The sequence below is a fragment of the Larimichthys crocea genome, chromosome I (assembly GCF_000972845.2).
Source record: "Larimichthys crocea isolate SSNF chromosome I, L_crocea_2.0, whole genome shotgun sequence".
In the NCBI taxonomy this organism is placed as follows: domain Eukaryota; kingdom Metazoa; phylum Chordata; class Actinopteri; family Sciaenidae; genus Larimichthys; species Larimichthys crocea.
Window position 1 is genome coordinate 37979097 of NC_040011.1, and position 22372 is coordinate 38001468.

Here is a 22372-nt window from a genome sequence, read left to right on the forward strand (position 1 = left end):
CCATATGTAAACACATTAAGGCTTTACACATGGCATACTCATTACCCGTACTCCCACAGATGCCATTTGCAAGGTGGGATCTGTTCTCTTGATGACATGTTTTGTGTGCAATTTCTATCACCCTGCCAACACAGCTCCAAAGCGTTGCTAACAAAAGGGCATAAGACAAGGGTGGCTTCTTTCATATCTTCAGAAATGACCAGATCATTGACCATAAACAAGGAAAATCTAATTAAAACTGGGCCATTGCGTTTATTCTAGATCATCTCTCACATCATCCATTACAGACCATTTCCTATTAGATAACTATGTTGTTACATTACATGGGTTCTCAGCCATGGAATAGGACATACATATACTATCAATCTTGGGGATTTTCTAGGCACTCTAGCAGTGTGGCCCTGGTGGCAAAGCCAGTCTGGTCACTTGGTCAGTAGAAATCCCCAAGCTTATTGGATGGGTTGCCATAAAACCTCACTTTTCACAAGGCACTGGTTGTGATTTTCAGTGAAATATCTTAACTGTAAGATTTTCCTGTGGTGAAATTTGGTACAGAAAGTTCTGTTCTCCTCAGGATGAATAATAATAACTTTAAAGATCCCCTTACTCTTCCTAACACCACCATCAGACCAAAGTTTCCTTTTGCTGCAAAACCATCAGGGCACTTGATGTGTATGTGCTTCACAGTAATCTTAGATGTATTGCTGTACCCTCTATGAGAAGGTAGGGTGGTCATCATTTAACACTCAAAGGAAACAACATTTAAAGCATACTTGAAATTATTTATCAGTAATTTTAAGACTCAGAAGACGGCATTACATTGGATATCCCATTTATGAATAAAGAACTGGAATGAATTGGAGTGAACTACATTCACCTTTACATTCTTCATTGTTTGAATAAACTTCAGGACTCCCTTAAGTTAGAAAAATCTTTATCCTTAGAACATTTTAAGTGTCTGATGAACAATGTTTTGTTTAATGCATGCACCAGTTTTTTCCTGTGTAATTTACTCGTTTTACTTTGTTTTTCTTTGCGTTTTCTTTTATTTTGTAAGTCATTTGTCTTGTGTTTGTGCTGAACTTATGCTTTGCATAAGAATGTGGTTTTTACACTTTTTACTGTATCTTATTTTGATTATGTATTTGCAGCGTATTGTTGTAAATTTCTCTGCTCTCAATGGGTATTCCTATGATTAAACAAATGAATGTTCTTTAGTGACATTCCCATCAGCCTCAGCTGTACTGTACTGTGTTTAGTGTTAATTAGCAAATGTTGATATTCTAACATGCTAAACCGATATATGGTGAAGATGGTAACTAGTAGATCTGCTGAAAACGAGTGTTAGCATTGCTAGCATGTTAGCATGCTGACTTTTAAATTCAGCTTAAAGCACTGCCATGCCTAAGCACAGCTTCAAAGAGCCGTTAGCATGGTTGTAGACTTCCTATGGCGACTGTGTACTATCATGACATAGTAAAAATCCAAGACAGTATTTTTATCATGCGTATTATCAGTGTCACTGTTCAGCGAATCAGATATTCAGTGTATACCTTACATAGATATCTTTCCTTAATGTTGCGTTGGTCAAATCATGCTATATCTCTGAAGAAGCAAAACATTTGATTGGACTTGGTGAGCATATGTGGAACATGATTGAATTCTGAGAGAGGATACACTCGAGCATACCAAGGAGAATTCAGCAGATATTTCTAGCAGCTCCTCTCATCTCCTTCACTGTGAGGACAGCACGTATAACATGGCAGCACTAACATCAATTTCTGGCTTACAGTGGAAAGGAGGATGGATTTTTAGCCTTCTGGGATGCATCCCTAATAAAATTCAGGCAAGTGCAAGGAACCTGAACAGCGCTGGCATGGCACTACGTATATAAAGCAAATCAAAGTTTATGACAATCACTTCAAATGTGAACTGCTGTGTATTACTCCTGCTGCACTCCTTGGTCTAAATGCTGCTTGTCACGAAGCTCCCCACCAGTTATCAGAGTTACTGCCTGAGAAGAAAACTCACTTATATTTGCACTGATTGATTACAGTGTGAGATTAATGAGGGTATCATTTGGGATAAATGTGTTATTTCCTATTTAAACTCCCTATTGAATGCTTAATGTATGTCATTTTAAGTAATGTATCTAACAATATGCAGCGTATTGAAAATTGATCCAAGTGGATCAGCACCACCAAAGAACTGAAAGGAATTGGAGTGAGGGAAACACTTTTCTTAAAGCAAACATATAGAGTTGAACTGCAGGTTTGCTGTGCGTTAATTGAGGTCTAGCTGGCAATTACAACAGGGACTTGATCTCTCGCAATCAGGTTCCCAGGTTCATTGGCACTGCATTAAAAAATCTTAGATGGATCAGCTCCTATGGCTAGTATTGACTATTTTACTCTGGGTTAAAGAGGCTATGGAGTTGTCCTTGGCCTGAATAAGCCATTTGCAGAGCTAGTATTAAATGCAGATATGCAACTAAGAGTAACCCACATTGGTGAACAATTATTTAAAGGGAACAAAACAGTTCCTCTGGGCCAGAAGAATAGTCCCCATGATAGCATGATTTAGATTGCCTTTGCGATGAATAGCATACAATATACACCTAAAACTAGGATTATGTGGGTAATTTACTACTACTAATTTAATGTCTACAATTTGGTGGACATTTACTGCTAGGGATAGAGAAAATTAATTCTTGCTGTTGCAATGTCCCTACCACCCACCAACCCCCATTACAGAAACTAAAACACACAGAGAAGCATCCTCATAAACCATACAAAGCCAGTCCTTTGAAGAGCTGATCATCCTGAGGACAACACTTAGCTATGCACCATTTCAAAAGCAGTGAAGTGAGTGCATGTAATTCGCCACTTTCATCCACTGCATTTTGAATTATGTTTTCTGCAGACAAAGATTAAAAATCCAGATCAACTTGTCCAAAAGAATGTGGCATTAATTAAATTTTCTTTGCAATAAAAGGAATGCTTGTTGGAGCTTCACTGTGAAATGCAATAGCCTTTTGCATATGTATCCGTATATGTGTGCATTTACAATATATACTGTAAGTATGCTGAGAAAATGAATCTTCCCATGGCCTAATAAGCTAAATAACAGCTTTAATTTAAGGTAAGTAGGCTGCGGTTCTCAGTAAAAACTGAAAGGTCAGCTTTATCATTCGGTGTGAAAGGGCTCCACAGAATCATACATATACCCAGCACTGACATGACCCAGATGCCGCCTGTAAAATTAATGAGCTAATAATGCATTAGGTGCCTTAGAATTTGCAGCAGTTACAGCAATGTGCAAACATAGAGGTAGTCTACATTTAGGTAAAATATGGTGTTAGACTTCTAGACTCATTGTAAGAACGGGAACTAATTAATTTGTTCTGATCTAAAAGTATCACAGTGTGCCTTTTCCGTAACTCTGCTGCATCATATACAGCAGTTTTGTAGTTTCACCTTTTCCCTTGAGGCGTCTGCATGTTCTTTTAAAACTGGCCTGAATCATATGCCTAACAGTCCTTAATTGTGATTGATGATCAATTAAGCCGGGATGAATTTTGAGAAAATAACATGTTAATGAACGCAGCGGCGCCCAACATTATTCTAAGGTTTCTTTTCAAAGACCTCGACTGCCTGGCTTCCTTGCAGAGTATTCACAAATGCCAAAAAGCACAGTGGTAGAATAATACCATTGACATGCAAATTCCTGGTAGTTGCAGCAAAGTGAGAGGTGCCAAAGTGTATTGTTGTGTGACAAGCAGGATTTCTGAATACATAGCTGAGAGCCGAGATGTACACGAGCGTGCTTGACATGGCGAAACCCACATCATCTAAAAGGCATAATGGATTCATGAGCATTATGGCGCGGGTCCTATTTACAGAGGGAGGGTTACAGTAACCTAATGACAACAGATTAACTGTGGTCTGTCCACTGTACACAATGCCTGGAGTTTTATGGGAACATAATTAAGTTTCAAACTGACCTGAGTGACGTGCTTTTAACTAAAGGTCAACAGTAAACAACGATGCGAGCTACACTTGATTACTATGTATATCACAACATCAAAAAAGACGCTGCTGCACTAATGAGGGGGTGACCTTCATCTTCATCGCGTAAACAAAGACCAAACAAACACATGCTGCACCACATGGCCTCTATCAGTCACTAATAAGAAGCGTTTAGGTAATTAATAGTGCTTTAATATTCAGAGGGACCATATGACATACAATCTTTGACATTTCAGAGACAAGTTACCCGTGGAACGTATTCTGAGATGTATTCTAGCTTATTTATAGATTTATGTCATATTAGGAAAGCCTAAGCACACATCCAAGAATGCAAATAAAAAGCTTCAAAAAAATATCAAAGAAATATAATCCGACTGCTGTCCAGTGATAAATAATCTGCATTTAAAAACATGACAATCGGGAATGTAAATGCGGTTGGAGTATTTACATCTTAATTCATCACATTACAGGCTCATTCAGAGCTGCAGCCAGGTGGATTTAGAGGAGATGTAGAAGGATTAGTGAGGTGATATCAATCACCACAGCTGAACCATCCCCTTATCCAGCACCATCACAGCCCTTGGCTGCTTTCCCCATTGATCCTGCTCAAGCTATAAGGCTGGAGCTAGGGGCTAACCAAGCTCTTGGCTCCAGGGATTCCTGAAGCTTTGGGAAATAGCTAATTTCATTTGACAATTTGAGGATAGAGTCAGATTTATCCTTCGATTTTGACAAAGATTGTAGCGTTCAGTTATTTAAGTGTTGAGATAAGATAAACAGTCTGGGTAAAAAAAAAAAATGCTAGAAAGATGCCCTGGAGGGAAAGAAAGCAGCTGTTTTTCCTCCAGTGACTCTCCCAGTTGTCAGTTTAGAAAAGCAGCCATCTTCCTCGGCTTATTGCATGTTCACATTGATATTCAGTTATTATTAGTCAGGTCAAAGAGACGATGATGAGCTCCGAGGGACATTTTAAATGACGGTGCCCTTTCTTCAAGGGAGCGAGTGAACAACAGAGGCGACTAACGTTGTCTTGTTACTTATACTCATCTGCATTCTCCGAAAACACGAAACGAGTGCGACTGTGGGGCGAGGCCAAGAGGACAGAATGTGACTTTCCAAATATAAAGGGAGGAGGGTGAGATTGGTTTTGTGGGGGTGGAGGGAGGCAGTGACATGCCTCAATATCACACATTGAGGAGGGAACACTGTCTCCTGACAACAGTCCTTTTGGCTCAGCCTGGCAGATATGTCTATTCTCCATTCACTATTTCTAATCCTGTCTGAAAGCCTATCTTGAATGTCAGGCTTCTTCCTAAATTGGCTCGTGTTCTTAGTGATTGATTAAAGTACTGTAACCCAGCTTTATCAGACCACCCTGAACTCTGTATTTCTGCCAAATCTATTAGGTAATGCATCCTATGTTATTGCACCGGTTGGTCTTTTCTCTTTTTTTTTTTTTTCTCCCTCCCCTGTCTTTGGGGAAACTCACAGATCCTTTCCCTATGATACTGAATACTAAGTCGTACCTCTGTGATACCACAGCTGCCTTCAGATCAAAGAAAGAAGCAGCATTAAGCTCACAACGGTTTGTGACAAATGCGGCACCCTAATTCAACATAGCATTATTCAGCAAAATTGGCTTAAATTTATCACCAAAGAGTCCAAAACAGTGCACACAGGGATATACTTAAAACACATTTCATAATCCCCATTTCTCCTTCTCTCTTGCTTTTGACTGATGCCACGGAGGTACCAGAAACACATTTGTGTCCCCTGACATTGAGCTAACAATATGGCTATAATTCATGCGTTCTAATGCTGTAATATCCCCCATGCCGTTGCACACAGAGGAGAGAGAAGAGGAGAGGTTGCCCTGATATTACTGCTGACGCCTGAGTCCTAGACATTGCACTTAGAGTGTCTCCTGCAGGACATTATTCAAACACACACAGGCACTACAAAGTCCATGAGACACGAGTGGGCCACTCCGGTACAGAACACACACATCCTCAGACACTGCGGCTTACTCAGGGTACTCAAGGTCATACAGCAAGACGCCACACACGCACAGGCTGTCACCACTTTCTAAAGTCCATTGTATTTTATTCACATCATATGTATAGACGCTTAATGTAGAAGGATGAAAAGACACAGTAGAGACACTCTGCATATGCAACTCTGGGTATGAATTAAATTCCCATTTGTGTACTTTAAACAGGGTAGAAGACCACATTAATGACTGCACGCTTAGAAGTAGGCCATGTCCAAACACTGCAGGCAGATTTGGCCTCGGGTTGTCTGCACTTCCTCAAAAACTGCACACAACACGCACTATGAGCCATTACTACTGTATCTGCCTTCCTATTCTGAGCCTACATTGCACCAAAGATGCCCAAGGCAGTGACAACGCATGCTGTAGATAGACTGTATATGTGCTCATACACTACATGCAATTATACATCCGAATTACGCTCAACACAGCAGCACTTTCAAATCAGTTTGCTCTTATAAAAACAACATATTTTTAGTCTTCGTCTTCTGAACCGTCTTCCTAATGTTTTTGTCAGTGGAGCGACTGTCAACATCCTGCCTGTTCCATGTTTCATTAGCAACTTGAAGGAGAGAAAATAGGGGTTTTCCTCCAACATCTGGACGGTAGCTAGCTTTAGTGAAAAGTCATATCAGATCAGATCCTGCTACATCAAATCCAACTTGAGGGCACATTATTTATTCATTTGGCTGCTGACATCCAAACCATGCCCTAAACGATGACACTTTGAGAACTATTCCTCTGTGCCTGAACTGCACAGATACGAGTGCAACTAGCAGGGGCTCGCAGAGAGAAGAGAGTTTTATGTTCCTTTTACCAGGCATGAGCGTGGATTAGACAGAACAACGCGGCCATTGTTGTTTCCTAACTGAGGAGCCTTGAAGCTTCTGTGAGGAGCAAACACAACAATGGAAATGCCTCCATGCCTGCTGTAAAATGTCATGTGACAACAAGGCCTTCCCGCAATTTTCAAAGACACTAAAAGCAAAGCCCCAGGAGCCTAAATGGCATGTCCCCTATTATCAATATTTACCCCTGTGGTGAACAGAAAGCCTGGCTCACATAAATACTGGCCTGCGTAGGTGTGTTTCCTTTTGCATTTACGTGGGTGATTTGTATTGTCCTTTTCGTGTTTTATGAGTTCGAAGCGCAACAAAGTGTTGAGATAAATCAAGACAAAGTTTTCACTCAGCAGGAATAAAACCCAGCTTTTATTCAAAGCTTGATAATATGACAACAGCAAACTGCAATGCTTTAAGATTTCAGGAACAGAGGCATTTGTTGTTACGATGAATGCTCTTTTCTATCTTCTTTCACCACCATAATCCATGAATCTCAGTTTTTATCTTGTGAATAATTAAAAAAAGAATCTGTATCCACACCCTGGGGGCTATCCTAAAAATGTATTTGATGGCAGAGCTTGCCCTTTAACTCCACGGGATCAACTTCTGCAACTTGGTATGCAGACATACTCCACGATTGCAATCCATATGTGATGGATACAGAGAAAAGGTTTTCGGTGGAAGAGGGGAGCTGCCTGTGCAGGATTAAGTGCCTTAGATCTAATGATGAGAGCGGGCCCGTTTTTATTTGTTTTCAAACAGGCATTTTGCTCTTGATGGAATAGCGGCTGTGTTCTGTCTCCGGAGGGTACAAATGCTCATCAAAGACCTGGTTTTGTCAAACAATCCATAAACCCATAATGCCACATAGCACGAGATACTAGCTAGACAAGTTCAGAGAAACAGCAAAAATCAATGAGAAACAATTTATCCCAAATTACAATGCAATTATATAACATAACCTTTTATATCATAGACTGTTGGTGTTTGATTCTAAATCACTAAGGGACAACTCATGTTTTGGGAAATTTGGCTCCTACAGCTCAAAATTCCATGGTGGGATTCTCGCACTTCCTATCAATATCTGCGGCAGTGGCTGCCAGAAGATTTGGTAGCTCTGGATGCCCGGGGCTATAAATCTGGGCCAGGGGTTGTGTGGGATGCTCAGATAAATGGGTTGGGCTTTGTTTTATTGCAACACTGCATGTCTTAACTTTCTGTGTCTACCAGGGATTTAGAAAATTTGCTACTGTCCTTGGGCCTCTCTCTTCAACAGCGGCTCTGAGTCGGGTTTGAGTCAGCCCTGGTGCCCCAAGATTACATAAATATCCTCTATGAGCCATTCACCACTATATCCATGCCCTACTGTTTTGGTTGCTTTTTATCTTTAGCAGCATTTTGTTTCTGCGTGGGTATGGAGTGCAAGTCTCAGATTAAAAGGGAACATGAGGATCTTAATTTAACCCAGTTTGACAAGTCCTTTCACACTGTGCTGAACAATTAAATGCAAAAACTAAACTTTTTTTCTCAATAGAGGATATTCTGGTCTCACGGTCCTCTGCTTGGGACCCCTACTAATGGATTTGACTTAAAAAGACTTTTACATGTGATGCAGTTGTTTGTCATTCATGTGCAGCAAAGCATCAACATGAAGGAAAAGTGGGCCACCAAGACAGGAAGCACAATTATCCCCGAGGAAATATGTCACATTTTGAATGTCTTTTGTGATAAGGTCTCTTCATTCGCTACTTCCTAATGTCTTCTTTCAGAGCGCACAGTTGGAAATACAGGGAGCAATATAAATTATTAGGTCAGCGCTGGATTCCTTTTTACACAGTGATCATGGATCTACTGGACCAATCATGTGGGTATCATTAGAATGAACCCCGGAGGAGTCTTCGAGTGCAGTGTGTAAGTTTCTGTATGCTCGCTAATGACTTTCCTTTAGGTATTTTTCAACAGCTAATCAAAGTGGAATGATGTGTAGCAGTTTGGCAGTGCTCCTGTTATATATTTTACAGTTCTGATGCACTAAAGCAAAGAAAAAGTCTTCTGTTCAATTATTTATTTCAGATATAGACCTAAAAGATATATTGCTTAGTCATAAAAATCAAGAAAAGACTAAAAAAATGGAAACTCAATATCCTGTTTGGTGATTTGTTATTATTCAGCAGCCATCGCAAATAACTCCACTCGACATCCCATTACTTAACATATTATTTGGTGCCAGGCTACCAAAAAAGCTCCAACAATAAATGCCTATTGTCAGTGAGCTGGGGCTTCTGTGGAATTTTAAACATATGAAATGTTTGAAGCAGGTTTGGACTGAAAGGGGATGTGATTAAAGAGAATAAGAGATGAGAATGCAAGTAAATTCTGAGGTGTCAGAAAACGTTGAATCATTTAGTTATTTTCAATGTGGCTAGGAGATCTGCCTCAATCAAAAACCTTCCACATAAAAGAGGGAGTGCAGGAAAACTCCGGGACCGAATTCAGTACCATTTGTATTCTTTGTGTTGTTTGTGTATCGCTGTTAAAAAAAGAAAAAAAAAAGAAAAGTAAAGCTGTAGTTGTCCACAGCATGAATAAAACAAACTTGGCAGATTTTTGTTTGACTGGCTTTTCTCGGCCCAGAGCTCACTTGTCAAAAGGCTTATCCAGGCTTACCTTTCTCCAACCTAACCATTTTCCTCTTGTTTCTTTTCAATCTCACCTCTTCCTTCTGTCCTTGCTCTTATCCTCTCTGATCCCCTCTCCATTCCTGATACTCTCAAAGAACCATTTCTATCCAACAGTATCATTTCACTCTTTTGCTTTAGGACTGAACTGCCCACCACTATTATGTCATTCAACAGCTGTACTTAAACTCAGTTGTAATTCACAGTGGGAGCGGGCTAAAAGGACCTACACACACACACACACACACAGACACTACGACTTTGGACTATCTTCCTAATCTACCTTTCTGTTGTAGTGACTTGAGAGACAAGACACGTGTCATGCTCCACTGTGCTACTTTTAGAACATGGATCTACAGTATATTAATAATCATGGTTAAAATTGTATCCCACATAGTTACAGCATTCTACAAATAATATGCGATTATGGATTTTAGAGCACATCATTTGGCCAGTTGTAGCAAAACCCTCAAATCTGTGCTACTTAAAGGATCAGAAAAGTGCCTCGAGGATCCATCTGGTCTTATGCGTTCGCCCACATCACCAAACTCCTCAGAAAGAAAACTTTTTTTTTTTTTTTCCAGATTAAAAACTAACAAGAAACTCGTCTGCCCTCATCCTCACTGTTTCAATCAAGCCATTGTCATAGTGACCTACAGCCACCAATTCATCAGAGCTGCCATCTTGGGAGAGTAAGCCACAAGGCTATTTCTGTAATGACCCAGATTTTCAGGTGAATCTGGATCCGTATCAATGTAATGAGCTGCAGCAAGTCAAAGAGAACATATTAGGTCAAACAAACTCTATTTAGCATGGATTTTAAAGCTTGACACATGCTGTCACAGTATATTTTATATAATCAATACGCTAAATGTTCTATGATTCCAGCTCCGAGAGCACAGCAAAGTGTGCACCGTGCCTTTTAAACACAATCAATTCCAGAGAAAATCCTGCAGTCTAATTTCCTTTCTTGGTAATTTTGTCAGATTAATATCAAGTCAATTTCCTGAAGCCTGTTCTTACACCGAGTGATGGCATGATGATGGTATCATTGGAAGAAAGCTGTAATTGTGGAGGATGGCTCCTTTTGGGAAGAATATCAGCGCAGATGGGCTCTGAGTTTGATGGAGGAATTTCTCTGTCCTCAAAGGCTATCGGGAAGCATTGCCAAGCTGGCAAGAGATATAAATAGACTACAGTCAGGAGCAGGTCTACATGTAAGCACCAAAATAAACCAATCCCAAAGCAGGTACTATGCTATTAAGGTGGAGGCTTTACAATGTCATTAAGGCAGGTTTAAATAGCTTCACCCCTGTAAAACACAGTACTTATTAAGAGCATCTGATGAGATTTGGTTGCTCACTATTTACCGGATCCATGTATTGTTTTATTTATGTATTCCTGTTAAGGTGCTGGGGACTAGGACAGGACACAGTGGACATCCATCAAAGAACTGAAAGACAGCCATCCACCTACACTCACATTTCATAGCTACGGGCAGTTCTGAGTCTGCAGTCAACCTGATTTGCATGTGTGTGAAACATGGGCGGAAATGTGAGCATCAGTAAAGACGGTTATGAGCATACTGAAAGACACCAAGGACATGTCCTCACCATTGTTTTGGGGAATTGGGGGGTTTTAATGACCCCTCCCTCAGGTCATAAAAAACATTACATTCTACAATTAAACATGCAAGTTCTCTAAGACTGATTCTGTTTCTTTTTTTAAGAGTTGATATTCTAAAAATGGACTGTAGGACAATAAAAAAAACAAAAAACAAAGCTTAAATAAAGGGATTTAGTATTTCTCTCCCAGAAGTATATCCTTGGCACTGGGGAGAAGGATTTGAAACATTTAAAGATTAAAATTGGAAGTATGAAGAGAAGATTAGAAGAAGAATATAACATTCATGGAATGTATATATACATACACTCACTTAAATGAATAAAGGAAATGCAGGGGTAAAATCATTATCCACTTTTTTCCAGGAGAGTGTGGTTTGCAGTTGGAGAATTTATACTCATTATCTCAGTATTTCTAAAATTCTGGCTCTAAGTCCACACAGGCCCTTTTGCTTTGAGGGAAACATAACTATGCCATCACAATCCTTTACATTTACGATACACATAATATTTTATTTGGTCTCAAGGATCCTCCGTAGCCAGAGTAGTGAGATATCAGAGAAGAAAAAGCTAAATAAGCAATATCTCAGTCAGCCAGAGCTTTGAACAACATCTGCGTCTAATGCCTTCTCTGTGTACAGGTGAAAAGTGCGGTGGAGAGTCTACCTAAAACATTTAAAATAAGGATATAAATAAACGCTTCTATATTATTTACAACTTGCCTCGTGAAAGAGAAAAAAAAAAGCAAAAAGAAAGGAAAGACGAAGCAGCTTGACACTGACACTGGACTTAATGTCTGCACTGATTTAGCTAAAAGAAAAGAAGACGCTACACAAAAGCAACTGTAATTCAAGACAAGAGACTGCTTGTAGCACACAGGGGTCTGTGAGTATACAATGGCCAGCCAGTGACAGAGGAGAAGAGTTTGTGGGGGAGAGAGAGAGAGAGAGAGAGAGAGAGAGAGAGAGAGAGGAAGGATCTCAATTAATCTCTTGCATTACTGCAGTCATTTCCACTCTCTTCATCACCAGCAGCATGTGCTCTGTGAGATTTAAAATATTTAAATCTGTAATCTGTCAGCATTATGAGGTTAACACACACTCGCAAGACTGGTGTCCTATCCGTCACCACGCTTTCCACTTCACACGGCCCCACATATATCAAAAGGACCTTTTGTAGTTCTGGCTGGAAGAGACTTTGCGGACGGGGTCTGTAATTTCTCAACAGCGGTAAAGACATGCTGCTGGACCCTGGAGAAAAATTAAGGGAAATGCGCACAGCTGTAAAAAAAGAAAAAAAGAAAAAAGAGAAAGAATGAAAAAAAGCTGCAGCACTGCGAAGCGCGAGGAAGCCTCTAATTGTTTCCCCAGTGTATGTGACCTAGTGACTCTAGAGGAGTTCTTCCTTGTTCTTTTACTACGGGTAAACCAGCATTCATTATTGATTTGGTGGCACAGACTCTTACACAACATGGTCTTATGAGTGGGACGAAATTTTCTGTCAGTTTGGCTTGCAGCTGCGTTAGAATCTCACTAATACACAATCGTTCACTTTCAGTTGTTTTTTTTTTTTTTTACACCTACCGCCATATTCTCCCCAAACTCTGAATTAATAACAAAGAATGAATAAAATGAATGGGATTAAAGCTTGAACGACAGTGACCCATACACTATGTGAATATTAGGTTGATGGAAGACACTCAAACGTCGCCCATTTAGTCAGCTCCATGTCATGTCTTCATACGACAGGCTTTTACTAAGCTCCTTAAGAGCCTGCCCCGGGGGATCTATGGGAGGCTGGAGGTACTGACTCAGGCCTTATCTCCACTAATTTACCCCATGAATTAGACGGGGGCCCTCGCTTCTGTGTCCTGCCAGACCCACACAATGCTCACTCCATGTTAAGAAAATGAGGAGAGAAAAGGGGCTTAGTGATTGCTTAGTTGGATAAGAAGCCGGGGTATTGACGAGGGAAAGCCACACTCTGCCTCGTCAACTTTACCTGGACAGTAACGTTCATCCGCAGAATGTAACAATGTTGACTCCCTGTCACTTGTCCCTATGTTTTCAGGGTGGATTAAGTGGAGCAAAATGCAATTTAAATCTCATGGATTTAGGGGAACCTTTCAAAAAACAAACAGGCAGAGCTTCCCCCCTGTCAGCCACAAAGTGAGGACCGTTTCCATGTTCATTTCACACGTAGCTTAAATATTTTTTGACAGACATTTCAAAAATTCAAATGAGCTGGCAGGCTACAGATGTGGACTCTTACAGGGCAGAAAAGTGCAGGGGCACAGAAATATCTATATATAAATTTGAGAGTTAGTTGTTTGTCACATCATACTGAATGCGTAAGTGGAAAACAAATCATCATTCACAGTCATCCTCGGCAAATAACTGTGACACTTCCACACAAAGTAAAATCAATGCAATGTAAACAAACTTGCGAGCACTGCTTCAGCAAATTGATTCCCAAGTTAAAAAGGTCACTCGTTTGTATGTTTCACACGAATGAAATTAACTGAACTTCATCCCAATCCGAGTTTATAAGTCTGAAGCACAGCTTTGCATCAGAGAGCCTCTCTCCCTAGCATGACAGTCTCCCACCCCCGCCTCTCGCTGTCTCTCTCTCTCTCTCCATGTGATGCATTTTTAAAAAAGTCTCCTTTAAAAAAGGAAAGCAATCAAAAATAGCTCCTGACTGCTGCCGCATATTTGGTTACGTCCCCGATTTTAACTCAGTAGGCTTCGCCCTTAATCTGCATGTTATTGAGTGTAAATTGTCTAATTAATAAATAATTAATAGATAACTTCTGGCAGACAGTGAGTGGAGACATACTGTGTGACATCTGCTTTGTAGTTAGAATGGCGATGTCCAAAAGAATCTTGTTTACTAAGCAGACATTGGTCTTTGGCAGAGGAAACCTGTTAGTCAAGGGAGATGTTTTTGGGCCATGAACAATGTAAAATCTCTGTTAAATATGTTATGTGCAGTAGTCTTGAGGCATATCTTTGTGCCTCAGGCCAGAACTATTTTGCTAGTCAAACAAAGACTCTTTCATCTTTTCACAGATTTAACAAATAGGTCTTATTCATTATTAAAACGAATGTGACACAAGTGTATCTTGTGAATTGCAGCTTGTTTTCAAGTAATACATAAAAGCAGCCAGGGATTGTTTTCTGCAATTCTCACAAAAGGTCACAAAAAGGTGTGATTTAATGACTGTGAAAGCACATCATCCTGAGCAAATACGAAGAGACACGTTTATCCCCCTTCATTAGTCACCGTACTGTATGTCTGTGGATGACAGATTATGGATGAGCTCACGCGTCGTACCATGATGCACAGTTTGCTTTTTGCCCCATATGTTTTCTCTGCACTGCCACAACTTGTGTAAGGCAATTAAAAACCCGAAGGACTCTGAATCATTTACATTTTAAGAGGTAATAACAACGACTGAATTCTCTCTCTAAATGAATCCCATGCACCGAATGAAAAAGTGACAGTTTACTGGAAGTCTGCAAACTACATGTGTTAACTGTGTGTCTTTATGAGCCTCAGCCATCAAGGCCAATGCAATCGTCTTGTTTGCTTGGTAATGTGGTGCAAAACTAATCTGCATTAAATCCAGATTCTCCACAACTGCTTTTTTTTTTTCCTTTTTGTGCATATGACATTGCAAAGTTGTGAAAACGGTGCTAGAACAATGACAGGCTTTTCCTCGGGTGTGGGATAGGCAGTGATAGAACTTTTTTTTTTTGTTTAGAAGGTCAGAGGTATCCATTTGGGAAATTATTCAGCTTCTGCTCCTGCTGCTCCAAGACAACATGTCAAACACAGCGAAGAATATTAGAAAACACAAATAACCTTCTGCAGCCTTTCTCATATGTGCAACAACACACCTCTGCATGTACACAGAGGAGCTCACGCGCTCACACACCTCACGTCCACGCATCTGGATGTGAGAGCAATAACGAGAACACGCTGAAAGAGAAACTGAAGGCTAAAGAACAAGAGGCCTCTCGGGCCAGAGACCAATGAGTGGCTCATCCATGTTAAGTCAGGCCAAGACGTACTCAGGTGTATTCACTTTAGGTCAGGACGAAGCCTTTCTGACCTTTGCAGCAGACAGGGAGTCTCATGGAGCTTTTCTTGAGCAGTCCTGAGTCTCACAGGGTAAACAGCACACTCAATGCCTGTACTTTGAAATGCTGTCCGTATGTGTGCCTTGGCAGCAAGCACATGCTGACCACCTTTCAATGGCCCTAACCCTTCTGGCCCAATTAGTCTAGCAAATGGAAAAATTCAGTGTGCCATGTTCTTGGTAATTTTTTCGCAAACAGCTCAAACACAAAGCTCAGAAAATAAAAAATGGTTCAGAAAAAGAGTGAAGGATGGATATTAAAACAGCAGGGAGCTTAGAAAAATAACACTTTGCTGGACTGGAATACAAACACTGAAGGGCCAGAGAGAGAATTCACAAGCAGCAGCAGCACCAGCATGCATAATCCCTCACATGATATTGAAGAGACGCATACAATATAAATGAATTTCCCTGCAAATCAAGTCCTAATCAAATTTCATAGTGTGCTTTTTAAATGCACTCAACAAAAACTATTAAGTCTATGTGTCTGTGTTATTACATCGAGGACTTCTTTTATCAATAGTAGGGTATGCGTGACGAATAAAAGGCCGGATGATCTCTTAAAAGCTCAGGTTTCAGGGACACATTTCTTATTCAACCAATCACCATGACAACTCTTGCTTGACATTTTCACTCCCTCTTCCCCTTTTTCTTTTTTTTTTTTTTCCTTTTTTTGAATTCAACTCTCACAGTTAATTATTCTTTCTATCACTGACTACAATGAGGCTATTTATCTCTGAGCTTCTGCCATGTGTCCAGGAATTTCACATTGTAAGAAAGTAGATGTAGACTGAGGCCTGCAGGATCCGTTCTACTAGTTTAAATTTAGGACCATACCCTCCTCTTTCACGAGCAATGTGTGTGTGTGTGTGTGTGTGTGTGGTTTCTACAGCGATCAGATGAATTATAAAGATGTAAGAGTTGAGGTTGTTTATTGCAGAAATTTAGCAGAGTCATGGAATAAGATCAATGCTATCACATAATGAGAAGAGGCAGGTTTGCAGGCTGCTCATAAGGAATTTTAATTGATGAGTAGGCATGAAAATCACACCTGTGTGCACATTAATAAAAGATGTTCATCAGAAGTTCACTCTCTTCGACACTCCAAATGAAAGAAAGAGGCACCTTTGGGTAAACTCTCACTGCACCTCATGAATTACAATTAGGAGATCAATGAGCTTTCTATCTATTCGTCCATAAACTTCCAATCAAATCAATTCATGTGCAAAACTTCAAAAACCAAAGAGGAAAATGGGGAACCCCTCATATGCATGTGGCATATTATCCTGCCCCATCTGTTGAGGAGATGGAAGGGTAGAGCTGGCAACACACTGGTGGCAGAATCCACTCACATTTAAAAGAAATCTTTGATCTGATGTCATCCTGGGCGATTTGATTCAATGATTATTCGCTTAATTTCTGCTTAACTTTAGAGCTTGCAGTTTAATTTGCCTAAAGCAAGTCACCAGGCTATTTATTTTTTGTTTTTTTTTTTGTAACAGGGAGAACAAAATGAGAGCGAGAGGAGAGGGAGAGAGAGAGAGAGAGAGCTGGCGCGTCACTGCTCCATCACGCACACAAGATGTCTTTATGCCCAAGTAACAAGTGCCCTGAACAATCAGAACCAAAGCGTTTATTTCTCTACGGTACAGAGATTGTTGTAACATGTTACATATGTCAGTATGACAAAAGAGAGACGCACAGTTAATCTAGCATCCAAAGAGAGAGTCGGGGTAGTCCGTTCAAGTCACAAAATCCAAAATGCGTTTTTTTGGGAAGTAGACGTGCCGGTTTACTGCGCTGCGTCGATGTGAAGCAGTACTAAAAATACCACTCTTTATCTTTGGAAGAAAAAAAAATGAAGATACAAGTCGTATAATATGAGTCCAAGTACCCCGATGTGCCCGTTCCCTCCACCACCACCACCCCCCCTCTGCATCCCTCTTAATTCACTCACCACGCAGACAGCCTCAAGATTTCTCCCCGTCAAGTATCATGAAATGACTCACCTGCCGTGCCGAGTCGTAAATCCCCCCATGCCTTGTTTTTTTTTTTTTTCTGTATTAAAAAGAAAAAGCCGGGACAATGTTTCACTGTTTCTGGTTCTTCACTTGCAGTCGGGTATACATATACTCCAAATATCCGTATAGTCTGCGCACTGCTTCTGATTTTCGTTAATGACCTTCCTGTGAAGCGACAGCGGCTCTCATTATCCTCACTCCGCTGTCATTTTAATGAATTTCTCCCATGTTGTTGTTGGTTGTTTTTTCTCTCTCTCTCTCCCACAGGGAAGCTCTCCTCCTAGTCCTCCTGGTGCGTTTTGATGCTTTTGCCTTGACTCTTCAACACGAGCTTCGCGAGAGCGCGCCGCGCGACTCCGGCTGAATATTCGGGAGCGCCTATTGGAGACGGAGAGGAGAGTTACTAGGTAACCAAGGGCACACGCATCATACATGAAAAGCAGGATTTATGCCTTCCAACTATGTTCTGCCCTTCTGCTCTGCCTGTCTTTGACAGGCATCAAAAAAGGGTCTATATATATATATATATATATATATTATAAGTGGGGCATGCTTCAGTGTCTCTTACGGAAAGCATGATCCCAATTTTAAAGGCATCATTCCTCCCAGGTCCAATGAGGAATGTCTTAAATTCTTAAAGTTATTACATTTCTAGAAATGTCCCTTTTAAATCCTACTAAAGATAAGGTATTTATAAAGACAAACTGCCGCATGGTGGAAATTCATCAATGAAGAAGAGGGCAATGCAAAAGTTCCTTAAATGCTGAATAGGCTAGTTAGAAGCCTAATAAAGTACAGAATACTTGATATTGCATTTCTCACTCAATAAATTGGGCTATTAAAGCTCCTTCATAACCTCAATTCAATGGTAATGATCGTAAGCCAATGAAGTAATAGCGAGAAATATAAGGATGGTGATGGTTTGTCTTCTTTAAAAAATGCCCAGACTTATTTCTACAGATAACAACAAAAATATATAAACATTGTTAAATTCCAATAAATCTTTCTGTGAGAGGTTATGAAGGATATCAAGTACTATCAAAATCATTAGCTATGTTACCATAGATTTACATGTAAAACAGGTCTTTTAGGTCTTTTCACTTGACTGTTATTACAGTATTTAGATATGTGTGTGAACAAAATATTGTGATCTGACCGCTGCAGCAGCTCAGTCACACTCTCCCAATAAATATTATTTCTAGTGTACATAGTTTTGGTTTTGTATTTCAAACAGCTCTCAGATATTTGTGACTGTGGATTTAAAGTGTGTTTACTGAAACGCTCCGAGCATCTCTATGATATGACTCTACATGGTTTTAGACCTTCAGTAGCCATACAATGCTACGGAGCAGTTTATCCCCGTGCACACAGTAAGTCTGCTCCTTCTGTTGACATTTTTAAATCCAGGTTGAAAACCCATTTCTTCTTCTTGGCCTTTAAGTCGAATTGAGATCAATACAGCATAATCGGTGCTTTGACTTTCTGTGTCACTCATATTGTCTTTGTGTCTCTGCTGTTATGTTTATATCAAAGGTTATCTGGTTACTGAAGATGTGCAGCATTTTGGCCAACATTATCTGTTCTTAAATGTCCTCTATAAATAAGGTAAGCTGAGAATCTGAATTTTAATTCCCCTTATCGTTACAAGGTGCTCTCTATCAAGATCAAGCTAAAATAATTAAAATAAAATAAGAATGCATTTTAGGGCCGTTTAAATCCAGGAAAAAGAATGTTGCTTTGAGGTTTAAACACATAATTCAATTACTAAACTCTCTATATAAAGTTATCACAGACAGTAAGTAAAAAATAAGTGACCATTGCAGGTCATTTTAAACAATTTAATGCAGCAATCACAGCCACAACCACCACTTAACAGAGAAATTAAATGTGTTTGGAAGCATAAACCAGCATTTACTACTGCGTGACTGTTCATAGTACTCTCCGTAGAAACCACATTATAATACAAAGTCAAGTATCCAATTAACAAGTATCATAACTCGAGAGCAAGAGGGTTGAGACTATAGAGCTGCAGTTTAAAAGAAAACAAAAAAACACTGACAATACAGCCGCAAATATCAGAGATACTGATACAAACATCAGCAGCCTTGAGCCACACCATTATATTTATGAACTTGCAAAGCTATATACTGTCAGAAGGCAATAACATCCCAAGCAAACTAACACTGAAAGCATCTGAAAGTAGTCTGAGGGGCATAGCAGTAACACATGGGTTGTGCTGAAGTCTTACAGGTGGGTACAGGCGAGTCATTCATACACAAAAGGACAATTTTTCTCTCAAGGAGAGCGCCAACTCGGTCTCAAACAGATAAATGTTGTGCCTGAGGCGACCGGATGGGTTAGTTCAAAAACATGCTGGAGAATAATATTTACACCTTAGAAGTCAGCGTGAGCATCACAGTGTCAGAATGCAGGCATCTCACCTCTCCATTCACTGTCCGTTCACATTTCAAATACCGAAATATGGTATTTTACAATATCAAGAGGTTTAAACGAGCAGAGTGCAGGATTTATGGTATCTTCCTAGCGTAAAGAAGAAACTATGGTGTTAGATAAGATAAAATTGAAGCCTGAATTTGTTTGCATACATTACCAACCATCTCACATGAAAAGTGACAACAGATATCTATGAGCAAAAATCAATCAGTCAATCAATATTAGTGCAGACAACATCCACGAGGGTAGAACGAGCGGTAATTTTATCCCATGAAAATGTACAAACAGTGTACAAAACGCGGTAATTTTATCCCATGAAAATGTACAAACAGTGTACAAAACGCAGATTCACTGCCAAGTAATCATTTTGTTTGCTATATTCCATATTTGGATGTGATTTATTAGATTTTCTTAACTTCTTTTTTTAGGGACAATTGCCATTAATGAACAATAAAAATGTAAATGAGTTGGAATTACCTCAGACCTAAATTGCAGATCTGTTCAGGTGCCTCTGGCCAGATGTTAGAAAGAACATTAAAAAGACGTGTGTTAAAAATGATAACGGCAGCAGTCGTGAAGCATCACGGCAACACAGACTACAGGATGTGAAACAGAGGAGTAGAAGAGCAGAACGGAGAGAAAAGAACACGGAACAACAGAGCTGAGATCTGTCAAAGACTGTACGGTCAAGATAAAGGACAAAATGTCAAGGAGGAGATTCAAGAAGGAAAAGATAAATAAATAAAGAAGACAGGCGAGCAGGACAACAGAGTCAGCAGAACAGTGAAAACTGACATTGTGATGACCATGACTGTATATCAATGAAGAATCATTTCTGCTGCACTGCATTTAAAGTATTAAGAATTTGTTCCTCAAGTTTGAAAGTTTTACCTTGACACTGTCTTTCTCTTTGCTGAAGAGCATCACACTATTGTGATCCATGATGTTCCAAATCAAGCTTAGTCCCATTTTTTTGTAGTCCAGATGTCAAAGAAACTCAAATTCAAGATTACTGCACATAAACATGGAGCTTTCAAGCCTGGTCTACAATATTTCTCCAGTTATTGTCTACATCTGCAGCAGCAATGCTATTCATTTGACCAATTACTCTTGTTATAATGCACTTATCTTTTACCAAACCGAATCATAGAATTTCTTAAGCTGCTAAAATATAATTTACTAAAATATTTTCCACAAGAACATAAGTTAGTCTGCTAATTCCCCATGTGATTGTTACCTTTCCGGATCTCTTTCATGTAAACATCCGTAGAGCTGCATCCAAAAGTCCAGACAGAGCTCGCTGTTCGCAGTGTTAATCTTAATGAAGTCAGTTAACTCAAAGAGAATCTGACTGAGATGGACATCTAATCCAGAAATAACAAAACAAAGCCCACTGTGATATTCTTTTAATCAACAAAAACACGTTCTACCTCAAGAAAGCATGTTTAAACAGCCTGTTTCTAACTTTTCAGCCCACAGAATACGTCCTCCTTTATTACTGACCTTTATTAGGGCGCAGAGAGAACAACACAATCATCAGTAGCCCCTTCAGTGAACCAGTCGCTGTTGAGAAATGATGGAAAAACTTGTTAGAAGCATGTTTTATAGTAAGAGTGGGCCTGTTCATCTGACATTTATTACATCCCAGATGAATTATCATGAAAAGCAAAGTGATCCCGATGTTGTATTTTACAATGCCCAGTGCAGTGGGCTTCTTGTCACTTTAATGTGAGTGCAGTGCCTTCATCCATATCAGAGTCCTGCAGGAATTTGGTAGTTTTTCTATAAATTGGTGAATTAGAAAGCAGACTTTTCCTGTATTTTTCTCTACCTCTCCATTTATCTGAATAACTACTCTCACTGTTCTTAGTCGTTAGACCTTGGACCAGCTATCTTTGTCTTGAAGTGAAAATCTTAAAGATTTTCATTAAAATAATGTCTGTTAAGCTACTATCTCTCACCTAATGAGGCAGCACAATGGTGGCTGAGCTTATGGCCTTTTGATGAAAGTATTGAGATATTTTTATATTTGCAGTTTTACAAACTGCGGGTAAAATGCTGCATTACTGATACTGCAAGCTGCTGCAGCTTCACGTTAAAAGCATTTAACTGCTTAATACATTGACTTTTATTATGAAGTAGTCACAGGAAATGCAATGTGTTAGTCAGTGAGATTAGCACTGACTTATATCCATCCATCCCTTATCTGTAGCCGCTTGTCCTCATCTGTGTGACTTTGGGCGAGAGGTGGGGTACACCCTGGACAAGTTGCCAGTTCATCTAGAGGCACATAGAGACAAACAACCATTCGCACTCACACCTACGGCCAATTTAGAGTCACCAATTAAGCTATTAAGTTTATTATGTCTTTGGACTATGGAGAGAGAGAACCCACACAGACAAGAGGAGAACATGGAATCTTTACACAGAAAGGCCCAGGAACCAGGAACCTTCTTGCTGTTAGCCTGACCAATACCTGGTCTACCACAACAAGACAGTTTTGGTATTTTTTGAGGGAGTAAGGCATCAAGAA

General features: G+C 39.9%; 1 protein-coding gene across 2 annotated transcripts in view; it reads right to left on the reverse strand.

Moving 5' to 3' along the window:
• nlgn3a (neuroligin 3a) overlaps window positions 1-21376 on the reverse strand; it is a 121059-nt gene extending 99683 nt beyond the window's left edge. Inside the window, exons 1-2 of one of the 2 annotated variants that reach the window (XM_027281401.1) lie at window positions 21343-21376; window positions 17374-17763 (exon numbers count right to left, since the gene is read on the reverse strand). The gene's annotated coding sequence lies outside the window, so the exon portion shown is untranslated. Of the gene's footprint in view, window positions 1-17373; window positions 17773-21342 lie in introns of those variants that run through there. The other variant, XM_010736195.3, reaches the window with a different exon arrangement.
• Between the last annotated feature and the right edge of the window lie 996 nt (window positions 21377-22372).